General features: G+C 43.0%; 1 protein-coding gene across 12 annotated transcripts in view; it reads right to left on the reverse strand.

Annotated features, from left to right (window-relative positions):
• The window catches only part of ATXN1 (ataxin 1), a 246,212-nt gene that overhangs the window by 136,341 nt on the left and 87,686 nt on the right, over positions 1–22,185 (reverse strand). Inside the window, exon 10 of one of the 12 annotated variants that reach the window (XM_042806659.1) lies at positions 8,310–8,449. The exons of the other annotated variants lie outside the window; for them this stretch is intronic. The gene's annotated coding sequence lies outside the window, so the exon portion shown is untranslated. The remainder of the gene's footprint in view (positions 1–8,309; positions 8,450–22,185) is intronic. 12 annotated transcript variants of the gene reach the window in all.

The raw sequence follows: 22,185 nt of genomic DNA on the forward strand, positions 1-22,185 counted from the left end.
TTTAAGGAAGTAAATCCATACAAGCAGTGCAACCCAAGCACTTAAAATATCCCCACCACAGAACTTACCACAGTAAATATTTTCTGGTAACCCAGCATGGCTGTACTGAAGATTCATGGTCTGCTGTTCTCTAAAGTATTCTTCTCCTTCAGGAGCAACACTCAGACAGGGTGACACTGCAATGCCAAGTTGCCTTCCCTGAACTCCAAGGCACCTCCACTCAAACACCCCCAAATGCCCTTTCTTCCTTGTCAGAACTTTGTTAACAAATCTCCCTTTTCGTTTTGGGTGTTGGTGGTTTTTTTTTGTTTGTTTTTTTTGTTTGTTTGTGTTTTTTTGTTTTGGTTTTTTTTTGTTTTTTTTTTTTTTTGTGAACTGTGCTTTTCTTTTTTTGTTTGTAAATAAAGAAACAAACAAAAATCCAGAATGTAGAAAGGCTCTGCCAGAACTCAATTAATAAATAATGAGCATTGAGTGTTTTTGATCATTTACTTCTGTCTGAGTCTCACAAACTGACAGTAAAACAGTGTATGACCCTTTACAGAACAATTTTACTATCACATTACATCCTCACTGGAAATTAAGCAACACAAATTTGACATTTTGAATGAGAATGGCTCATCCGATTTGGTGCAATGTTACCCACTGGGACGTCCAGAGAGAAATACGCTGTGAGCCTGCACAGCAGGATTCTCAAAGCATCTATCTAGTCACACAGCAAACCCTTGCCCAACCTGCACAAACTTTTTCCCCTACTCTGCACTGTAGAAATGTAACTACACACTTTCAACTCACAGAGCCGTACTATTTTGCTGGGCTTTTTGCATCATGCGGATGAAGACATAACTTGAGCTTGAGTTCAAGCAGTCCCTCAGGTTGTGTGAATCCAGAGGTGTGGGTACAGAAGGGCAGGAAAGGAGAGGAGTAAAGACATCCTATCCTGCTGCTGTATCTGGAAACTCTGGAAACGTTGGGATGGGAGAAGTTACTTTCATATTAAAAACTGGAGAGTGGAAAAAATGAAAGTAACAGGAGTTTAGAGAAGGGGAAGAAGGTGAGACCTGCTGGAAAAGCATGTTTGGTCATCTAGGGAAAAAAAAAAAAAAAAAAAAAAGGATGGCTAGAGAACATCTTTTGCCACAGAGACAGTATACAAGAACAGAAGAAGCACACATACAGAGACAACTACACAAGCAGTTTCCAGCATTTTCTTTAAAAATAGTGGCCAGAAGGACAAATTCCCATTCTGCCTCTGTTGGCATAACTACTTGATGGGAATATGCCAATTTATATCAGCCATACACCTGCCCCTTTCATTTAGAAGATACAGGAGACAAAACCGGTATTAATAATATCTTTTTATGTCCTGGTGTTCCTGAGCACACCAGCTGTTTATATTTGGAAACTGCAATGAGTGAGGTGCCTGCCTTACATGCTAAATCGCCAGGATTCATGAAGTGAGGGAAAAGTCAAGATTTCCATTACTTCAGCCCTAATTTGACTAACACCAGCACCAAGTGATCTCTATCCAAAGCATAAACGCATTCCTTATAAACAGCTTAAATGCCAGTATTTTAAAGGCACAACTGTTTGTGTGTTGTGATCTCTCTAATGAATAAAATTCAATCACATCTACAAAGAAAATAAATCTATTTGTTGACACATCACTGAAAGAAAGCAAACAATGACTCACAATACTAAGAAACCTGATGACAAATGTAAGGGAAATTACCCTTCAAATAATTTGTGCCTGACCTGTAAGTTTTAGAGGGCTACAAAGAATACAAACGCAACAGATCCATTTTGCTCTCATGCTGATACTTTCATTTTATATATATATATATATGGGTTTTTAAAGCATACTTACTATCTTTTTTAAACTCTTTAAACTGCTTTGGGTGCGAGGGAAAGACTGGATTTGATCTCTTGGATGCATCACACACACACGTTTTCTCAAAAAAAAGCAGGTGGACAATAAAATAAAAAAAGAAGACAACCTTTCTCCCCTGCCTCTTTAAGATACTGCTGCCTTTCACGCAGACAGTGAATGCTGCATTCAAATAACAGAACATGGATTTCTCTTAGTAACTGCAGCTATAATTGTAGCTACTGCTTATACTGCTTCCACCCTATCAGAGTTACAATTGTCCAAAGCGTAACACTCAACTAAATTGCCATAACTTCTGATAAATGTCTTATTTTTTATGTAACAGAAAAAAAAAACCACCTTCAGAATGTTACCCCTTTCCTTATTCTGCTTCTTTGGCACCAAGAACATTAAAAAGCAGTACTGCTTCCCCTCCCTTCAATGTCTGGCAGCCCTTTCCTAAACCAAAACACTCTGATTCAGTGGATGCTCTGCCCACTATTACAGATAAAATGTCTTTTCCAAATCTGAGTCTCTTAAGGACAATGAAGAGCAGCTTTATTTTGAATCATTCACCAACTAGTATCCCATATAGTATCTAGTAAGAATTGGCTTTTAGAATTTTCTTCTGCTGTATATGGTAGTTGCGTGTGGCTACTGCATATTATACAAAATAGCAGTCAAAATGAATGGCCTGTGTTGTCATATTTACTCACACAAAGAGTATGTATCTTAGGCAAGGGCACATTTTGCCTCTGGTATTTTCATGACGAATAAGGCACTGGCATGAAGAGTCCATCCCTCTGCATGGAAATAGCATGCTGGGCAGAGCGGCGGCAATAAGAAACCCGACTTTACCAACCCTTATCTCCCTGCATTGACAAGAAGAAAAAACTCCTGCAGAGTCAAAATGCTAGACAAATGATATCATTTAATGCAATCAGTTACTCCTCCTAGGTTTAAGCCTGTTTCACTGGAAAGCAACTTTTTAATAGCATTAAGGTAGCACATCATGATTTATTCTTACTCGTTGTTTTTCAGCTAGAAGTATTTTTGCCTCTTGCATTTCCTTTTTTTTTGCTTAAAGGAAGGATGGCCCAATAAAAATTTAATGAGAAAAAACAGCATGAAATATAACAACTCTGATTTATAGGGTCAGATGAAGAGATCAGAAATGTCCATTAAATCCAAACACTATTTCAAGTCTTCCTTCTTGATCATTGTCATGGTTTTGGCTGGAATAGAGTTAATTTTTCATCTTAGTAGCTAGAATAGCGCTGTGCTTTGGATTTAGTACGTGAGTTGGTATGAGAAGAATGTTGATAATACACTGATGTTTTCAGTTGTTGCTGAGATATCAAGGACTCTCCAACTCCTCATGTCCTGCCCATGTACAGGAAGCTGAGAGGGAGCACGGCCAGAGCACCAGACCCAGACTGGCCACTGAAATATTCCGTATCATGTAACATCATGTGCTGTATATAAAGGAGGGGTGGCCAGGAAGGGTGGGAGCTCTCTCTCACTTCCAGGATTGCCATTGCAGGATCTTGGTATTTCGGGATCGCTAGCCAGGAACGGGCTGGGAATCAGTCGGCGGGTGGTGAGCAATCACATTGTGCATTACCCATTTGTACTTTCTATTATTGTTTTATTTTATTACAATTATTAAACTGGTTTTATATCAACCTATGAGTTTCCCTTTACCCCTCAAATTCCCTCCCCCATCCTTGGGTGGGGAGATGGTGGGCGAGCGGCTGTGAGGTGTTTGGCTGCTGACCGGGTTCAAACCATGACGATCGTTTACTATTTTGCATATTTTCCTTTATACTCTTGCAATAACATATGGACAGGCCAAACATATCACACTTACTTGCTCTTTACATAACAGATACCTGCTAATATCATCATCCCATACTTCCAATAGTTATGTGTGTTCTTTTTACCCCATTACAATACACTGTCAGAAAAAGGAAAGAGACTTCAGTGTGCCACTCTGTGGCATTTTGGCAAATTTAAGACAGACAGGAAAAAGGAAAGAGTGGGAAAAGAGAGGAGGAGAACAGGAGGGAAAGAGAAGTGCAGCACTTACTCTTTTGTGCGGGAAGGTATGCCAACAGGACAGACACACTGCTTCACAGTAAGGCTCAAGACATCTAAAAGGTCTGCAAGAAACAGGGTGCTGGACACTGACCTGGGGTGCTGAGCACCCGCTGTTCCCACTGCAGGTACAGAAAGCAGATCGCTGCCTCACTCAAGATCGAGCTTTCTGGGTGACGGACCATCACGTTCCCTGAAGCATCCAGCACGACAAGAGATGCACCCATTGTCCACTGGTGCTTCCAAGTCCCTTCCTTGCCACCATCACAGCCAGCCAGACACCTACACCCTGAGATCAGAGGTGACCACACAGACACTGCGCTTGTATATCCCTGTAGATATCCAAACATCGGTCAGCTCTTCTACCCTGACAGAGACATCAAACACAGCAGCTATAGAGAAACCGTTGTTTTATTAATACGGTGATAAGAAAGTCGTAAGAAAAAGTATAAACTTAGCACCTAATGAAACTAAGCCCAAGTAATCTTCCCCCTCTGAACACTGTGAAGGAACGCTAGATATCCTCAGTAACTTAACTGAAACAAGTCCTCTCTGAAGTTACTTCTTAATACTTGCAAAGTACTCCTGGGAGTTTTTCGAGCATCACGGGAACACCTGAGTGTCTGCATTAACCTGTGCATCTAGCAAGACTGCTTCTTCTCTCACTGAAATCAGCTGCCCTTAATTTGAACAGTAGGAAACCTGGGCCTCTTCTGTGTTCCTTATCAGAACTCTATAAAAAGTCACACCTTTATTTTATTAGTGAAAGATATATTTTATAAATTAGCACTAAAAGCATTCTTGTATGTGAGGTTTTTTGGCCCCTGTTGTGACTCTGAATTCTTGAAGGTCAGACAAAGCGGTCTGTAGAAATGGAGAGAAGAAAATGCTCTGCAATATCCATTTAGAGAGCCTCCGCAGTAAAAAGACAATAAATAGCTGATTTGTTACATGGTTTTGAGGGAAGCCATGAATGCTAAAACCACAGTTAAATGAACCTGGTCATGAAAGGAGCAGCAGCTTGTCCAGTACTGTATCTACATTAGTTAACTCTTTTTGTGATTCAAGTCCAAGACTTCATATTGTTCTATTTCCGCATATGCCTCTGCTCTAGATTCCCTTTGTGACACTTTTATCAATGGAAAATTGAGGGAGGGGTTTCCAGCTGGGAGCCCAACAAAAAAACAGGAGGTTCAGTCTGGTTTATCTCACTTGCGCTGCAAGAGCCGTTTTAGCACCAGTAATAAAAGAAAAACTACACAAAGAAAAAAAAGACATGACCTGAAATTATTTTATCATCATAAATGCTGCACCACTCTTTATTCTCCAGTACAGTTAGTCTCACACGTTGCCACAATAATTTGCTAGCTTAAACAGAGCTCCTTGCAAGTAACCTATTTGTATTAAGGGACGATATTGGCTAGGATTCCAGGGGTATACTAAGAAAAAGTTAACAGGACCATTGGTTAGATCTACTCTTTGTCATGCCCTTGCAATTTTTACAGATTTATAGCTGCAATATCACAATTAAAAAAAAAAAAAAATAAAATAAAAATAGGCCGATTGTGTCCTCTGCGAGTGGTGGGGAAAAGACACACGAACAACAAGGGAAGGTAAGCGGCCTGACGGGATCTGTGCAAAATGGATCTCGCGGAGGCACATCTCCCCAGCTGTACCTGGGGGTGCCATCACAGCAGCCGCGGAGGAGGCACAACCACGGCCAGCTGGGTGCTCACGTTAAGGGTTGTAACCTTAGAAGGGGGTTTTGAAAATGAGATCGTTGGCACTAAGAGGATTTTCAAGGTAAGTCAACGGAGAGATTTGGTCTCATTTAAGACCAGTAAAGGCTATTAATCACACATTGGAGCATCAGGGCACACAGACCGTTCATCTTGGGCGGCACTTTGTATAACAACAACAGGGCTCACATAAACGTATGGGAGCACCACTCCACACAGATGGCAGGCTCCTCAAACTCTGGAGCTATCTACTGCAGCTATTTTCATACACCACCAAGAAGCCCTGGCCACCACCATCTTCTCAAAACAAAAGGACAGATGTCTCAAAACCTTCAGTTTGCAATTATCCAGCCATTGCAGGCTCTGCAAGTGACCCAAAGACAAGGGAAATCTCTTTCTCACACATACACTGCCTGAATGAGATGTCTGCTCAGGGCACTGTGCCTGTAATGGCTCTGCTGAGAAAATCACCTTTAGATACAACAGAAATCAAGGCTGCTATCACCAAAAGGCAGCAGCTATCATCTCAATTGCCTAAGCTTGGCAAAGGGCAAGGAGAGCAAAGCTGAAAGGGTGGAGAATCAGATGCATAGGCTCTCTGCTGAGACACAGAGGATACTTCAAGATGTGTCTCGTGATGAGAGAAAACTGGCAGTCATCATCAAATAGCCTGAGAGTTCAGAAGGCACCTGAGAGAGCATGATATGGTATCCAAACTCCCAGATAGTATATTTTAGCCTGTTGGGCAACTTTAATAATATTTTCAGAAGGTCGTACAGATCTCAGGTACATAAACCACAAAAACCAGTAAATTAGTAAAGTTTGAGAACTGACTGCTAGCATTCTCTGAATCCGTACTGCAGACCTCTTACGAGGAACAAGTGTTTGGGGGGACTCAAGTGCCAGATACCTGCCCTGTAGATATCCCTACCAAGGGAACATGCCAATGAAGAGGGGATAAAACACTTCAATGTTTGTGATGAGACCAGTGAGTAGTGCCTTCATTCCTAAAGCAATAAAACCCAAAGGTTTTTAAATAGGCTGCTGTAAACCCACTACCTGTTCCATTTTATACTTAGTTTTCTTACCATTGGTTATGTCCTTCCTAAATACACACATGAACTTCATCAGTGACTACAGCAAACCCACAGATCTGGGTTATGCCTCCAGCTTCAACCATTTACTTTACTGTCTTCCACAACATACAGAGCAATTCTTATTAAGTAGTTGAATGTCAAGCAGCTCAGTAGAGAGTCAGGGAAATGCCTAATCTAAAACTAATGTAAGAGGCAAACTATGTGTGGAAAAAATTGATTTGTGTGATGTCATATGAAGTAACTGAAGGAAGCCTGTGTGATGCCAGCAGACACAACCTATACCATGTCACAAGCAAAAGGGACAGGAGAAAATATCCCTGAAAAGATTTCTTCTCGGCTCTAACTCTAGAAATCAGCACATGGGTAGGTTGCATTAATCAAGACTGTCAAAGAAATCTTCATATAATTTCTGATTATCACTCTACATTGTCTAGGGTCTCATATTTCATTGTGGCCAATCTCTGAGAAAAACATGAGAAAAGAAAACAAAAAAAAAAAAAAAGGAAAAAATAAAGAAAAGAAAAAGGAAAAAAAAGAAAGAAAACCACCACACACACAACTCAAACCTAATAATTATGAGCCAAAAAATGAAGTGGGGGAAAAATTATTTCCTGCCCCTGCAGTTAAGGTTGAAGTCCTAAAGCACTACATTTGAGAATAATTAATTAGAGATCAACAACTTAAACAGCCTAACAGGGTCTTTTTAATTTATTAAATATATTTTGCTTTAATCACATTATTTTTTTCAGAAATGTACAATAATCTTGGTGGTTTAAAATGACTTTGTATTCATTTTTTAATGAAGAGTATTTTTATTCATCTAATACATTATCCTTTCAAGAAAATTATCATACTTGACTATGAGTATTTAATGAGGCACTAATTAATACTCCTGTTTCTCCCCATTTAAAACTCTTTTGAGAAATGAGGTCAGAAACCTGGTTTAACGCACAACACACTTCTTAGGGGGTGAAGGGGAAGGGACCCAACAGGCACCTGTGACCCTTGAAAACCGAAGCCCAAGACGACAGCGATCCCCCCAGCCGAGCCGGTGGCCAACGCCAGCCCCGCACGGCTGGCCCAGCAGCACACCCCTCTTCTCTGCAGCTCGTGAATTGACGAGAAGAAATTCCCCCACGTTTTGTTTCAATATTCCCCTTTCCCGCTCTTGCCAGCCTGCAGCAGGCAACCTGCCCGCCTCTCCCCAGGAACACAGCTCAAGGGCTCGTCCTAGGACAGCACGCCCGTGAAGCCACATATTCCCCTGCCTTGCTTCTGCCGAGCGCCGTAGCACAGTGACGGGCAGCTCCACCTTCCTCGGCCCAGCCGGAGCTGTGGCACCCTGCCAGGCATGCCGGCCATCCCGTGGTAGGCAAAGTCGGGTTACAAACACCTCCCGGAGCAGGGGCGGCCGTTTCGGACTCGAGGAACTGCTGCAGGTTTAAAGAGCAAAAGCAAAGACCGAGCGCAAGCGTTTCTGAAGCTCTTGGGAAACTTGCAGACACTCACCCACAAACTTCACTTCTGGGTTTGCTCCACATTGTACACTAATTGCAATTATCTAAGAGCGGCTCCACGATGGGAGGAGGGGAGGAGAGGAAGGCTTCCTCTTGGCACGGCTTCTTCAGAGTTCAAAGGACACATATGGCCTGCAAACACAGTGCAGGGGATAATGTAAAATTAAAGGAGGGATGGGAGGAAAATGAGAACTCAGCAGGGACAAGCAGTGTTGCTCGTTGTTCTGGATCTGCTTGACTGGAATTTAAAATAATGGAATAGGGGGGAAAAAAAAACAACAAAAAAACCACCCTTATTTTAATTCCACTTTCAAACAGAGGGAGGGACCACAGGAAGGATGCCAACTGAAGGGAAGACTTCCAGGGAGCAGGACCTGAGCACTTCTGCCTTGGCCTCAGCACGGAGGACCCTGCCCAGAGAGCAGGACTGGAAGCAGCCAGAGCTACAGCCGCTTCAGGAGGTGTACCACCAACCCCGCCAAGGAGACAGGAGGGGCTTATTCCAGAATAAACACACGTACATTACCAAACCTGCAGGGAGGGACGGCACGTCTGCCCACAGAGTAAAGCATGAATAAAAAGGTGCCTGAGTAGCAACGAGTCCCGATTTGCCTCGCAGTGCCCGTGTAGCCTTGCAAAGGGAGACACATAAAAGCCAGCAGCCTGCGAGACGGTGCCTGTGCCCACGCCGAATCCCGACACCTGCCTGTGGCCCTGTTCTTAGTTAGGGCTGATACCAAAGCCTACCCTTCCCACTGCAGGGCATGTCAGGCGCAAACATAAATAAATAAATAAACAAAACAACAACAAAAAAAAATCCACAGCAATCCTCAGTGGTAATTTCTACATAATTATTGCACAACCACCGCCCATAATGAGAGAATGAATTTATAACCACACAGAAGCTATATTTACCAGTGGACTGGTTACAAAGCAAAACAGCAGGAAACCACAACGTGTGTCTTCATATTAGCTCCTCGGTGGTGGTGCAGAGCAGGGCTGCCTGTGCAGCGGGGCGGGCTGGGCAGGTGGAACCCAGGCACAGCGGCCAAAGAGGAGCACAGTCCCATGGGGATGGAAGCTGGACCCAGCAAGGCACAAAGATGTCACCGGGGAAGTTCTGCGGAGGTTGGGGGCTAAAAAGACCTGCTTGACTTTGGTGTTCAATAGTTGGCCACCCAAACAAAAACTGAAGGGAGTCTTGCCTCTCAACTTTCCCAGATTCCATAAACTTTGATCCCTAGAGGTAATTTTAAAAACCCATAAAAAAACACAGAAAACAAACAAAAAGCCTCCCCACCCCACAACTGGAAGTACAGCCCTCCACCACAGTCAGGCCTCAGGAGGTGATCTGTTCCTGCCCCTTGAGATGAACAATCATCCCCAGAGAGCACTTTGCTCTCCTCTCCTGTCACCTGTTTAACAGTTGACCACCCCCCCCATAAATGAGTGCAATTCAACCCAAACTGGGACCGCTGGATGGTGCCTCAAGAAGAGGCCTGACAAGGTCAGCACCTGAGCTCCTGATAACAACTTGTTATCATTGGGGAGAGTTGATGTGGGTCCATCTACCAGCTGCCATGTATCGCTGAGCTCAGGGGGTCTTCACACCTTCAAACACCACCTTGGAGGCAAATTTGGCCAAAAACCGCCTCACAGCTTCAGAAGTTATCAGAAGTGCAGCCGGGCCAACGGACTCAAGGGAAGACAGGCAGCATGCTCACGAGGGCCCTGTTTCCTCAGGCCGATGCCACACAAGCAGGCATGTCCCCGCCACCAGCAGCAGCCCCCCTGAGCACCTCACCCCAGCTGCTCATCCCCACCTACCCCCACGCCGGTACAAACCCTCACGCTTTCCAGGCTGGTGTGAGAGCAAAGGTGAGCTAGATCCGGGAACAGATCCTGCTGAAAACATACCTTTTTTTTTTTTTGTTTAGGGATTATTTTTGACTTGGCTCCTTTCCCAGACCTGGCTCAGAGCACGACTACACAATGCTTATGTCAGCACAAGGAAGCCATGTAATGAGTACCCACGGTGGGGGGGGGGGCAGGACTGCTGCCGTCGCCATCCCAGCCACCTTAATGAGCTTGTAAAACAACAGCCTATGGACAACAGGTTAAAAAGTCACAGAGCTTCAGTTCACCAAGGAAGGCAGATGAAAAAAAACAAAGCAACACCATGCACACAGGTTACCGACTCGCTGTCATGTCAGGCTGCCAAAACACAGCAAAAGCACGGGCCTACCCTCGAGGAACAGAAACCCCGTGCTCAGCTCCACCACAGCCCCGACACAGCAGGGCGCCTGACACACACCCAGGGAAAATCTGGCTCCTTGCTGGCTCCTAAGCAGGATACGCAGCAAAGCACACACCTCACGAAACACTGGTATCTCAAAATGACCTATTTTCTTATCTTTTTGGCTAGGCATGCTCTCCCTGCCCTGCTCTGTCCTTGGAAAGGCACCAAACAACCCAGCCCCAACTCAAGGTGGAAGTGTAAAGGCAACAGAGAGGGGGAAGGCAAAGGGGGAAGTCTCCTTCCCTATGGACTATGGGTGCAAACCCATCACAACAAACAGCATAACCCTAAACACATGCTACAGTGGAGACAAAAATCCATGATTACTACTTCTGGTGTTTATGCTGACCAGTGCAATACTCTGGTGGCAATCTGCAAACCTGTCCTGAAAAGAAAGGAAGTGTTGGGCTTGCTATCGATCCTTGTATTTCCTTAGAACAATCATCCTGTCTTGAAATGCAGCCCAAAAGGGCACTGTTATTCTGGAATTGAGTTGCTTTCGGAAGATGACTCAAAAGCAGTTCCATGTACTTATATCTCTTCTTGAGGTTGCCAACAATTTTCCCTGGCTTTACAGACACATTTTCTGATTCTTAATGTATTTTCTTTCCCTATTGCTGAGAGAAAGAGCCACACAAATAAGGAGAAATCTGACTATCCCAGGAAATTACGTAACTGACTATACACAGAGGGATGTCAAATATGCACAAAGTAAACTAATTGAAATAATATGATTCTTTCCCCCCTAGTATCTTTCATTTATACTCACTGTAGGTGCTACATGTAACAACAGTTAAGTGTAACAATTCCATACATCACTTTCCATATTGAGACAGCAATTCTACATCTCCCCATGCATCAGACAGTTTCTATAGCTCACTTTGTGTTATTAACAGATCAAAGCACCTCAAATTACGACTGGAACGGTAACCATCCTGTACAACCAGGGCTAAAACCTTGACTAAGGAGTGGTCACGTTCACAGCCACACCAACTCTTCCTCCTCAGTAAAGTTTGGACATTGACAGTAGCTGGTAGGCAGAAGCACGTGCCTCTGATGGCACAACTCTTGCTTCCCAACAGAGATGGCCAACAGCACAAGCAATGGATGGCGCCAACCCCTGCCCCAAACAAACCATAATTTTGGGATGGCACACGTGCAGGAGAGCTCCTGGACACTGCAAGGCATGAGCTCATGTTTGCAAAGCCTTGGAAAAGTGCTAGGAAGGAAGTAAGCATGTATTGCTATTAGCACAAGGCTCGTGGGGATAAGCAGAGGCCTTGACTGACAGCACTGCTCCCCTGCCATTGCTCATCAGTGGGAAAGAAAAAACACTCAGCTGAAAAAATCCCACAAAACACACCCAAACTCAGACCATATCCAATCCAAACAATAAAAGTCAAGAAATAAATGCATCCCAAGCACCCACTGTGTTTTATGTTCTTTTTATCATCAATTACAATTCCCGTGATGTCAATAATGTATACAATGACAAATAAACTCAGAGTATGCAGCAAGATGCACAAGGAGGAGAAGGTCAATGCATATCATCAGTCATGAGATGTCACAAAAAGTCAGAAGATAACACAACCCAATGGATTAAGTATCGTTCAATACCAGTCATCTCATTATTGCATTCAAAACTGGGCCTAAAAATACATATGAAAACACATATTCCAAGCATGGCTAAAACAATAGTAACAAACAAAACATATGATAATAATTTGTTATGACAAATTGTCCATTGTAGCTGGAAAACAGAGAAGCACGGCACTGAAAAAGGGTCATAACAACACTGACCTAACAATTGCTACATATTTATATTTAACATACATTCTAACATATTCATAAACCAGGTGTTTCTCAAGGTAGGAAAAAAGATGAGGAAACAGGCTGCTGAATTAAATGCAAATAGTAAGAAAAAAATTAAAGACATAAATCAGAAAAAATTTGAGCTAATAAATATGAAAACATTTTGTGTGCACATGTGTCTGAAATTTAATACAATTCCTACTCACGTCTCTTGGATCACACCTGTCTCTGTTTTTCAGACCTCAGTTTCAGAAGTTTATTACTGTTTTCACACAAGGTTTCAGAAGGATTACTGTCCTGTCTCTTTAACAGTGAAGTTCTGCCCTCTGGTTCACACAACATATTCCCACTGACTGCAACCAGCTTAAGGTTAACTACAAATACAGTGGAAAATCTGAGGTAGCTTGTTGCCTTTATTTTCTGTTTTTTCCTATGTGCTGTTAGGCTATTCATAATGAGTATCAAATGAATATTTTTTTGAATTAACATTTACGACAAACAAAGGCTCTAATATTTTACAAACCTATTTGATGCAAAATACTAGATATGTGTTCTAGGTCACAATTTTTCAGACCTTTATTATTGCATTCTGACTTATTTTCATTCCGTTACAACTCTCAACAGCTTATTAATGTAAAGCTGAGCCTTGCTAATTTGCAATAGTGTTCAGGATACCTACTCTTTAAATTAATGGAAGAAATCAATAAATTCATCAATCAAAAAAAAAAGGAACAGAAAAAAAAGACAAAACACACTCTGTTCTATTACTGTGGCAATCCTAAATGGTGTTTTAATTATTCATACAAGTATCTCTAGTGCATTAGTAAATGTGACGTATAGCATATCTACACCTTCACCTTTTTTTTTTTTTTTTTAAAAAAAAAAAAAGAAGTCTTGGGTACCAGTTCAGGAACGTGCCTCCTTTGAGGAATACAAGGGAGGCATCTCAATAGTTTTTTGTGTTTGATTCTGCATACTCAAATGCCATCCAGCTTTGGATCCAGAATACCGCAAGATTACTTACTCCCCAGCCCTCTCTGGGGAGAGCAGACCCATGCAGAAAGTCAGGCCGTGTCGCACAGCCCGTAACAGACCGCGGCGACACAGCCACGGGGCGGGAGCACCTCGCCATCACTCCTGCCACAGCCAACAAGCAAATTATTCCCAGAGTGGCAGCCTGGAAGGGGAGGCAGCCAATATCCCACATCTTGGCATCCCACTGAGAAAATGAGAATAAAACAATGAGCCAGCGAGTACGTTTGGGAAGAGAAGCCAGGGTCTAAATTCTGGGCCCACCTTGTCGAGCCACTCCTCCTTTTTTATCGACAGGTAAAACCGTGCATCTTCTCTACATAGCTCCACTGACTACACCATTCTCACTCATTCACAGCCGTGTTCAGGCTGCCCACCCAGGAGCTATGTGCAGATAGTAACTATGACTCCTGTCCCAGGAGGGACACCAGGAGCATAGAGAAAGCTGCAAAACCCCTGAGTGAAATTCTGGGTAGAGGTGGATTTTTTTAAACAATGACGGTGAGCTTCAAAAGGAAGATTTAAGTGCACAAAGCCCCCAAAATACAGCCCCTTCTCATGTCAGCAAGGCACACAAAGGGTTAACAAGCCATTCCTGCTTATATTATTTATCACTCTCACCCCTCCCTTATTTAGCAATTTCCTCCTTAAATCCTGGCATCTCTTCTCCATTTCCCTCACAATTTTGGGTCCTTTTCCTCCCGAGATTATCATCTGCTGGAAGTTCCTCCTCCCCTCCACTGCCCACATCCCAGTCTTTGTCCTGGTTCCCCACAATACTCGGCTTCTGGCCGGGCTTCATGCTCACTCCAGATTTACTGCTCTCCTGCTCTTCCAAGCTTGCAAAGCACATTTTCACTCAGCTGCTTTTGCCTGCCAGGACGAGGAGTAGCGCATGGAAGCTGGAAAGAAGAGCTCATGGGCACCAGCCACCAGGAGAGCAGGGCTTTGCCACCAGAAGCCGAAGGTAGAAATGCACGCCATGTGTCTTATTTAGTTCAAAGCCGAAATATTTCTGTCTAGGATGTCTGTTTGTATCTCAAGTCACAAAGAAGCCATTAGTACCAATAATGTGTCATTACGGGGGCGTCAGCAGAGACTCTGCAGCTAAGGTTAATTTGAGATGCATAATTTAAAGCAGAACTAAAATCCCTCTATTTCACACTTTAATGACTGAATTCAAATCATTCTTCAAATTTGACACCGCAGCTCTTAAGGGGACACTTGCACTTCTTCCCTTTCTCTTTTTTTTTTTTTTTTTTTTTTTTTTTGGCCAATTTTAAGTAAAAGACAAGCTACCTATTGCAGAAGAGAAATGTACAGAACCTCCCTTTACGATAACTTTAACCTGTTTCCCCCTCACATTCCTTTTCAGTAGCTTCATACAGCTTCACACTTCACACATTCATTCTGACATGTCAGAATATGCCTGATACAGGCCACTTCTGCAATATATAAAAAAAAAAATAAAACACTCAGAGTTAAAAATTTCATTCATTGTAACCCCAGTGATTTTGCCAAGAACAGTTGACAATACTGCTTATCTTAAACACACCACATTGCTTAGGTAACAGTAGTACCCACACAATTCTCTGTCCTTAATATTTCTACTCACAACATCCTGCTACAATATGTAAGAGACAGAATTCTTGTTTTTCACACAGAAAACTGAGGCAAAGACAGAAAGATGCTGTGGTTCAACAAGTCTTTCAAGCTGATCCAAGTCTCCCAAATCCACTGATAATTTGTTTTGTCAGGCAACTTCCCTGAGCACAGCTGATAAAATGCAGAAAATAATTAAGTAAAAACTCATAACAATATAATGAAGTGGCATGATAGGAAGACCTCCATGTTACTGAAGTGGAGATGCAACACACCTCTCTAACAAATGCCTCCTGCCTTTTCCTGTGGATTCTTCAATAAAGCTCAAGCAATGTCACCAAAATGCATAGAAACATACAATGATTTTTGTCATATGACATAACTCAATTTTGTTCTGAATTTTCAAGAAATCACAGTTCAAGCACACAGACATTCTTTGGAGAATTGCCCTCCATGCTAAAAATGGCAATGGAATTGCACAAGGAGGGGGGGGGGGGGGGGGGGGGGGGGAGAAAAAAAAGAAAATTCCAAGAAATCTTTGACTCATCCATTGCTATTCATCAGGTTTTTGGAGCAGAGAATGGAATGCCGTCAAGCTAAAATTGACAGCGCTATTTTCTGAACTCTAAGTGATGTCAATCCTTCACAAAGCCATAAATGCTGAGAAAATTTTTCTCTGCAAAATTCTAAGAATGACTCTTAAATTTTGTTAGTTTGGGGGGGGAGAAAAACCCAGAGCTAAAAGAGGCACTTGAAATTAAACTCATACGTAGGTGTGCTTTTGAATACTGAGAGTATTAGGCTTCACAGCTTTGTGCTATTTGTGACTCAGACTTGCTGCCACAGGTGTCAAGAGACCTGGGACCTATGTGGAGCTCTGTAGAAACCTGCTGCTTTGTGGTATTTTTTTTTTTTTTTTACTATATAGTAAAAACTTAACCCTCAAAGACAGACAAAAAGCAGGCTTTCGTACTCAGTACAGACCTGAATATTTTTAGTTGATGGATTTTACCGTCCAGTTAACTTTCACTTAGCAAAACAGGTTTTTCTGCTGCTTAATTCTACAGGTTTTCAGAACAACATGATGTCAACTAAGTCTAACAGCCAAAATGGCTTCAATAAAGTTCTGAGAATAACACATCTACTCTGGCATGCCAACACACTGTTTTTAATTGTAGCTCATTAAAGATGTAATAGAAGAAGAATTATATTCACTTCCAGCACTGTTCCGTCAATGCAGTGAGATAATCATGCTGCTGTATCATACATAAAGCAATATTTATGTATAGTAGTTTAGGTAATCTAATGGAAAGGCAGAAAGCAGTGATTCACTCCTTGTTCTATCTGTTGCTGCAACATAGCTTTTGCCTATCACAGGGCTCAAGCAGGCGCACTGAGGGATTAGTTTCAAATGTTAATAAAACAGAGACCTGGAAGATGAAAAAAGACAAGTCAGTTGAAATGTTGAACAAAAAAGAAAAAAAAAAAAAATCTGGATCACAGATGAGAAGTACTTTACAGAGTGGCATACAAATGCAGGCCTCTGAGGTAATTTAAACCAAATGTAGACTGAAACTGAAGTAGTTTGGTGAGTCAGCACAGTAAAAGGACACTAAAATGACATGTGAGAAAAGCGCAATCCTTTTTGTATAACACACTGTGTTTTACTCCAAATTTACCAGAAAACAAATTAATTGTCGCCTTTGTGTTGTGCCTCCTTCGTTTCCTTTTGGACTCAACTTCTACCTTCCAGAAACAAACTGCATGCAGGCTGACAAGCTGTGAACTCTGATGTCTATGACTTTAATTCCCCTTTCACAAAAATTTCATCTCCAGACCATGACAATGTTAATAAACAATCATTGGCATGAACGTTGCTGACCATATTCCAAGTTATGATTACTTTCCTCTGGAAATAAAATTTTAAAAATGAATAGTTAGCACCAAAACTGCAGAAAATCGTTACAGGCTCTGACAATGATAAGTGCATCCCAGATTCTGCCATCCCAGAGGTTCCAGCCACCTACACTTTGGTGCGGATCAGGACTTCAGCATTAAATATGCTTTACCATCAGTAAAAGAAAGGCTTAGCCTCCTATCTGCTTCAAACATTTTTAAAACCATAGCCATTTATAAAAGTTACAAAGCAATTTTCACCTTCATTTTCATCTCATCCTTGCCTCATACGTTCACAAGAACGTAATTCTGTGAAAGCCACAACAATTGCTGGTTCAACAGAGACTGCCACTCTCTGAAGTGCTTTCTGAGATAGATTTGTACGGACAGACATGGGTAGAAATGAATAATCCAAAAATATCCACAATAGCTAATGAGCAGAGTCTAGGAAAAGAAAAAAAAACAAAACACATACTGCAAATGCAGCCCAAATTGGAACGAATGCCTACAGTAGCAACAACACAGGAAGAGCAAAATGTTATTGTACATTACTGGCACGCAGCCCGTAATTACAAAAAATACTGCAGTATTCCACAGTAACAGCGTAAAATATTATCATTTCAAACAAAGCAGCTGCAGCACCCTGCCCACAGCAACCACGTCGCAGAGAGCCAGGGGAGGAGAGCACGGCCGGCTGCCGAAGGACGCCCGCTGCAGAGGGTGAGCAGGCCGCAGGGTCGGCAAGCCCTCGGGACCGCTTCTCCTCGCACCCCCAGCTCCGCTCCGTCAGGGCACGAAGGATCGTGGCTCGGCAGCAAAGGGCTCCCACGTGGGCTCCAGCTGGCGAGCCCCCCCAGCAGAGGGGAAGCACACCGCTCGCTCTGCATTTGGGCTCTTGCTGGAGGGTGCCTTCTGCCAAATCTGCATTTATCACAGTGTCTCAGAGTCAATAAAATCTTCCCTATCCCAGCTCCTCTGTGCTAGCCCCTGCGTTACCCGGCCCCCTCTAACACTCTGCCAACAGGTTTTAACAGTGGGCTAGCAAGAGGCTCCCAGTCATCGGCTGACACGCTGCCGTTACGCTGGCTATCGCTCGCCTCCCTAGATGGTGAGCAGTTGCTCTGCTGCGTATCAGCGAAACGGGAGATGACGTGCACAGGTTTATCAGCGACACTCTTCTCGACTGCTCTACCCAAGGGCTGCCAGCACAGACCACAGTCCCACCAGGGCAAACAGAAAAACCCCCAAAAGTTTCTATTAAGTCTGTCTGCTCGCTGGCATGCGCAACACACAGACCAGGAGTCCTAGCTCATCACTCGTAGAAATAACATCTATTATATTTGTTTTCTACATGGATCGTGAAGAAAGACCAGCTAAGGAGCCACAGGTTTTCTCCAAGCTTTACGTACCTGCAGAACTAGCAACCAGAGGAAAAGAAATGCAGAACCCTGAACAGCAAGGTTAGCAGAGAAGGAAACGCTGTTCAAATAAAATACTGATTTCTAACTCATGCTTCCTATAGAGGCTGCAAACAGCACAGATTCTCCAGACAAAACTGTAAAGCCTGAGCTTTGCCTAAGCTATCAAGGCTGTCTCGGGTATCTGGCATCTCCCCACAGTCCAACAATTCCAAAGTTTGAAGTACACAAACACTGTTGGGGCAGTATCTTTCAGAGGTGTTCAAATCATCATGAAAACTGTTTTTTCTATTGCCAACCAGAAAGATGATGTTTTTAGGAGGGAGCAAATTAACTGCCATATCTAAATACTTCTCAGTTCACCAGCACTTCTCATTTTTGCCATACCAGCTTTTCTCTGCCAAGCACAAAAGGGACTACAGTATATATATGCAATGAACTGCAGTAATACATGCAGTAGATTGAAATACTGCATTTTTGTATCCTCATAAGCCACTCATTGGCTTATGGATTCCAAGTCTCACAGGGAGTGCTGCAAATCCATGCAAAGTCCCTGGGTGCTGGATTTTCCTCTCTGACGTATGTAACAGATGTGTAAAGTAACACATAACCAGATGCCTCTCTAGTAAGTGCACAGCTAGAGAATAAAAAGTCCTAAAACTGTTGTGTCCAAGGGCAAAGGAGAAGGGGAAGAATAAGAACAGAGTCCCATATCTAGCATGGAAAGAAAAGCTTAGGCTTTATGAATTTCTTGTCTACAATGTTGTAATTTTACATGTCTGCAATTCATCTACGGTATCATGAGAGAGGGATTTTTAGGAGGTGAGGAGTCCAGCCACTGTGCCCTGGTTTGCTCTGAGCCAGGCTGATCAACTGTTTCCTGGTGTCTGTGAAACTTCAGGGTCCTACCTCCATAGTCTCCATTGTGACTCCAAAGACCTTCAGGCAGAAGGGAGGTCTAAATCCTCAGAAGAAAAACTCCTCTGGAAAAAAAGCATATGGCTGTATAACAGTAATCACCATGGAGGCCCCTCTCACTCCCTGAGTTGGTGAGTCCTGGCCACAGTGGCTTGGAGAACATAGCTGGTGTGCTTCCACAATAACCTTGTAAGGCAGAGGAGAACGGTGGGTGAGAAACAGGCAAGAACTTGTTTAAAAGCCTCAATTTAAAACTTCTGGCTACTCCCATTTTATGGAGTAAGTTAAAACCACTCTCTACTAGAAACTGTGTGAACCACTGACTTCAGATCTGAATCCTGCCTTTTGCAAAGCTGCTGGTGGGCTTGGATCCAAGGCTTTGGTTCAAGCTCTTATCTACTTCATACTAAAATGACTTATACCATACGTCCTTTATAATAAATAGCCTCACAGTGAGGAAGCACAGTATTGGCATGGTTCATATTTACATCACTCTTTTGAAAGCCAATGCACATGGTTTAAGGAAAGAGTTGGAAATATTACAGCTTTCTAATATTTTGCCTTATGTGGTTTACAGGCAGAACAGTCAACGCCTGCGTAAGCCTCACCCATTTGTACGTGACCTGCTGAGCAGGGCGAGCCCCAGGTAATGCCCCCCCAGAGCCCAGCAGAGCGGGCACAGCAGCAGCGGCACAGCCACGTCCCACTGCAGGGCTGTGCCACCGCGCTCTCCTGGCTCCCCACAGCAAACATCTCCATTCTCCGTCCCCACCACCTCCTCTTTACCAAGGCGCACACACACTTACAGAAAAAATGAACAATTCCATTATATGCCTGGCAGCCCGTGCAATTTCTTTCTCATTCACAATAGAGACGCCCCATTGAAAAGATCCATATATGGGAGGGGGGGGAGGAAGTCTAAGCGAGTCTCCAACAAGCACACATATTATCAAAGCCTCATTTCCACTTAACACAAGTTGCTTTGGGAACTAATGCAGCTGACTTGAGGGGAAAACACAAACAAACAAACTCTTTTTCCATTAGCTCGGGGAGGGGGGAGGAAATCAAACCGGTGCCATCTTTGTTGAAGAGCTCCATGAAACTAATGGTTTAGGAGAGCTGAGGAGCATGGACGGGGGACAATTTGTGACTGATCACTGCCATCTGAACATGGCACGCTGACAGCTGAAAGAAGAGCAGAGAAAGGCAAAACAAAACAGGCATGTGTTTAATCTGGGCAGGCTCAATCCCCTGTATTCACTCCCAGCGAAAAATACAAGGCAGGAGAAAGTCGGTCCCTCTGCCTGCTCAGCTCAGCACCCATGTAACACCCTGGCACACACGACAGAACCTTCTCTGGGCACACAGAAGGGGGCATTATTTCTTCACATGCTGAAAAAATAACTAAGAAAGGGCAGGAGTAGCGGTACAATTTAATATATCTCAAAACATGTCTTTTGTCACCAAAGTTGCTTTTAATACTCTGCCAATGAGCTCCTGTATTCTTTGATACAAAGAAAATTTTAAAAGATTCAGTGATTTTGTGACTGCAACAGAGAGCTGATCAAATGATTATATAGGCCACAGAGATGCTACAAAGATACTTTCTCATGAACTTCAGTGTGCGCTTCCTCAGAGAGCAACAAGAAGGCAGTCGTGAAAGGAAAATCACACGTGTTATCCTGGTCTGACGTCAATGAAAAAAAGGCAGGCATAAAAGTATTTTGATTTATGTTCTGTGGAACTGAGGAGAAATGCTTGCCACCAGGAGAGCAGAATGGAGAGAAAGCAAAGGTGGGCTGAGAGCCATCACACGTGGGTCACTGCAGTGCACTTCCTCTCTCATCAGTTTGGCCGGGACTGTCACCCTACACCTCAAACAGGCCTCGCTCCAGAGAGCAAGGCATTTCCCCACCTGAGCCACAGAGATGGGGGAGAGGGTAAGAACCGGAGCCCCTAAAGGCCACAGAGCAGCAGTTTCGAACAGATTTGCATTAATACCTCATTTCACAGCTACAAAAATCACCTCAGACTCCTACTGAAAGAGTCTTGTATTCCTGTTTGGGCTCACGGTCCCGACTGCAAGACCTGCATGTAAAAAGCAGTAAACCACACTGATCCGCAGAAGTTTTAAACTTTTTGGATAAATCACTACAAATGCCTACAGGACTATTACAATTTCCCAAGCAATGGCTCTTGTCCACTGACCAGAAAGGAAATATTTAGCTCTCTGCAGTGAGCCTGTTGATTTCAAAAGAAACTTAATAGCTCTATCCCTACAAAGCAAATACAGAGCAATCACCAGGGGCTGGCTGCACTCTCCTCTCTTCTGAAACCTGGCCTGCAAATGCCACCAACTGAAGTGCTTTGATATTCTGCACATTTGTGGGATCATATCCTCTGCTTCTTCCATATTATGTGGGTCTTTTTGATTCTGCAGGTTTCTTACAGTAATTTTGTCTCCTTCAGCACACTTGTGGGGCAGAACAGATTAATAACTTGAAATTTTTATTTAAGAAAGCGGCTGGTGGTTTTTAGCTTTCACTTATGCAGCATTTTCAAGTGGTTAGTAGTTTTACAACTGTAACATTTTCTCTTTACTAGACAAAGAAGACACAGAGGTCATTCTTTCCTAATGAGAAACGAAAACAAAAAAATGAAGACTAGAAGGAAAAGGTGAGCTTTTCCTTGCAACTCACAATTGCCTTGATTAAAAAAAAAAAAGTTATTAACTCAGGAAAACACAATTGAGCCTCAGTCAGGCAACTTCCAGTCCAGCTGCTGTTCAAATATCCAAGTGCAATTTGCAACTCTACTTATGAAAGGGGACATTATTTTCTTTATACATTTAACTCTACTTGTTTAAAGACACACTGATGAAACAATTAAGA

This window comes from Tyto alba, unplaced genomic scaffold (genome assembly GCF_018691265.1).
Source record: "Tyto alba isolate M040663 unplaced genomic scaffold, T.alba_DEE_v4.0 Super-Scaffold_48, whole genome shotgun sequence".
NCBI classification, from domain to species: Eukaryota; Metazoa; Chordata; class Aves; order Strigiformes; family Tytonidae; genus Tyto; species Tyto alba.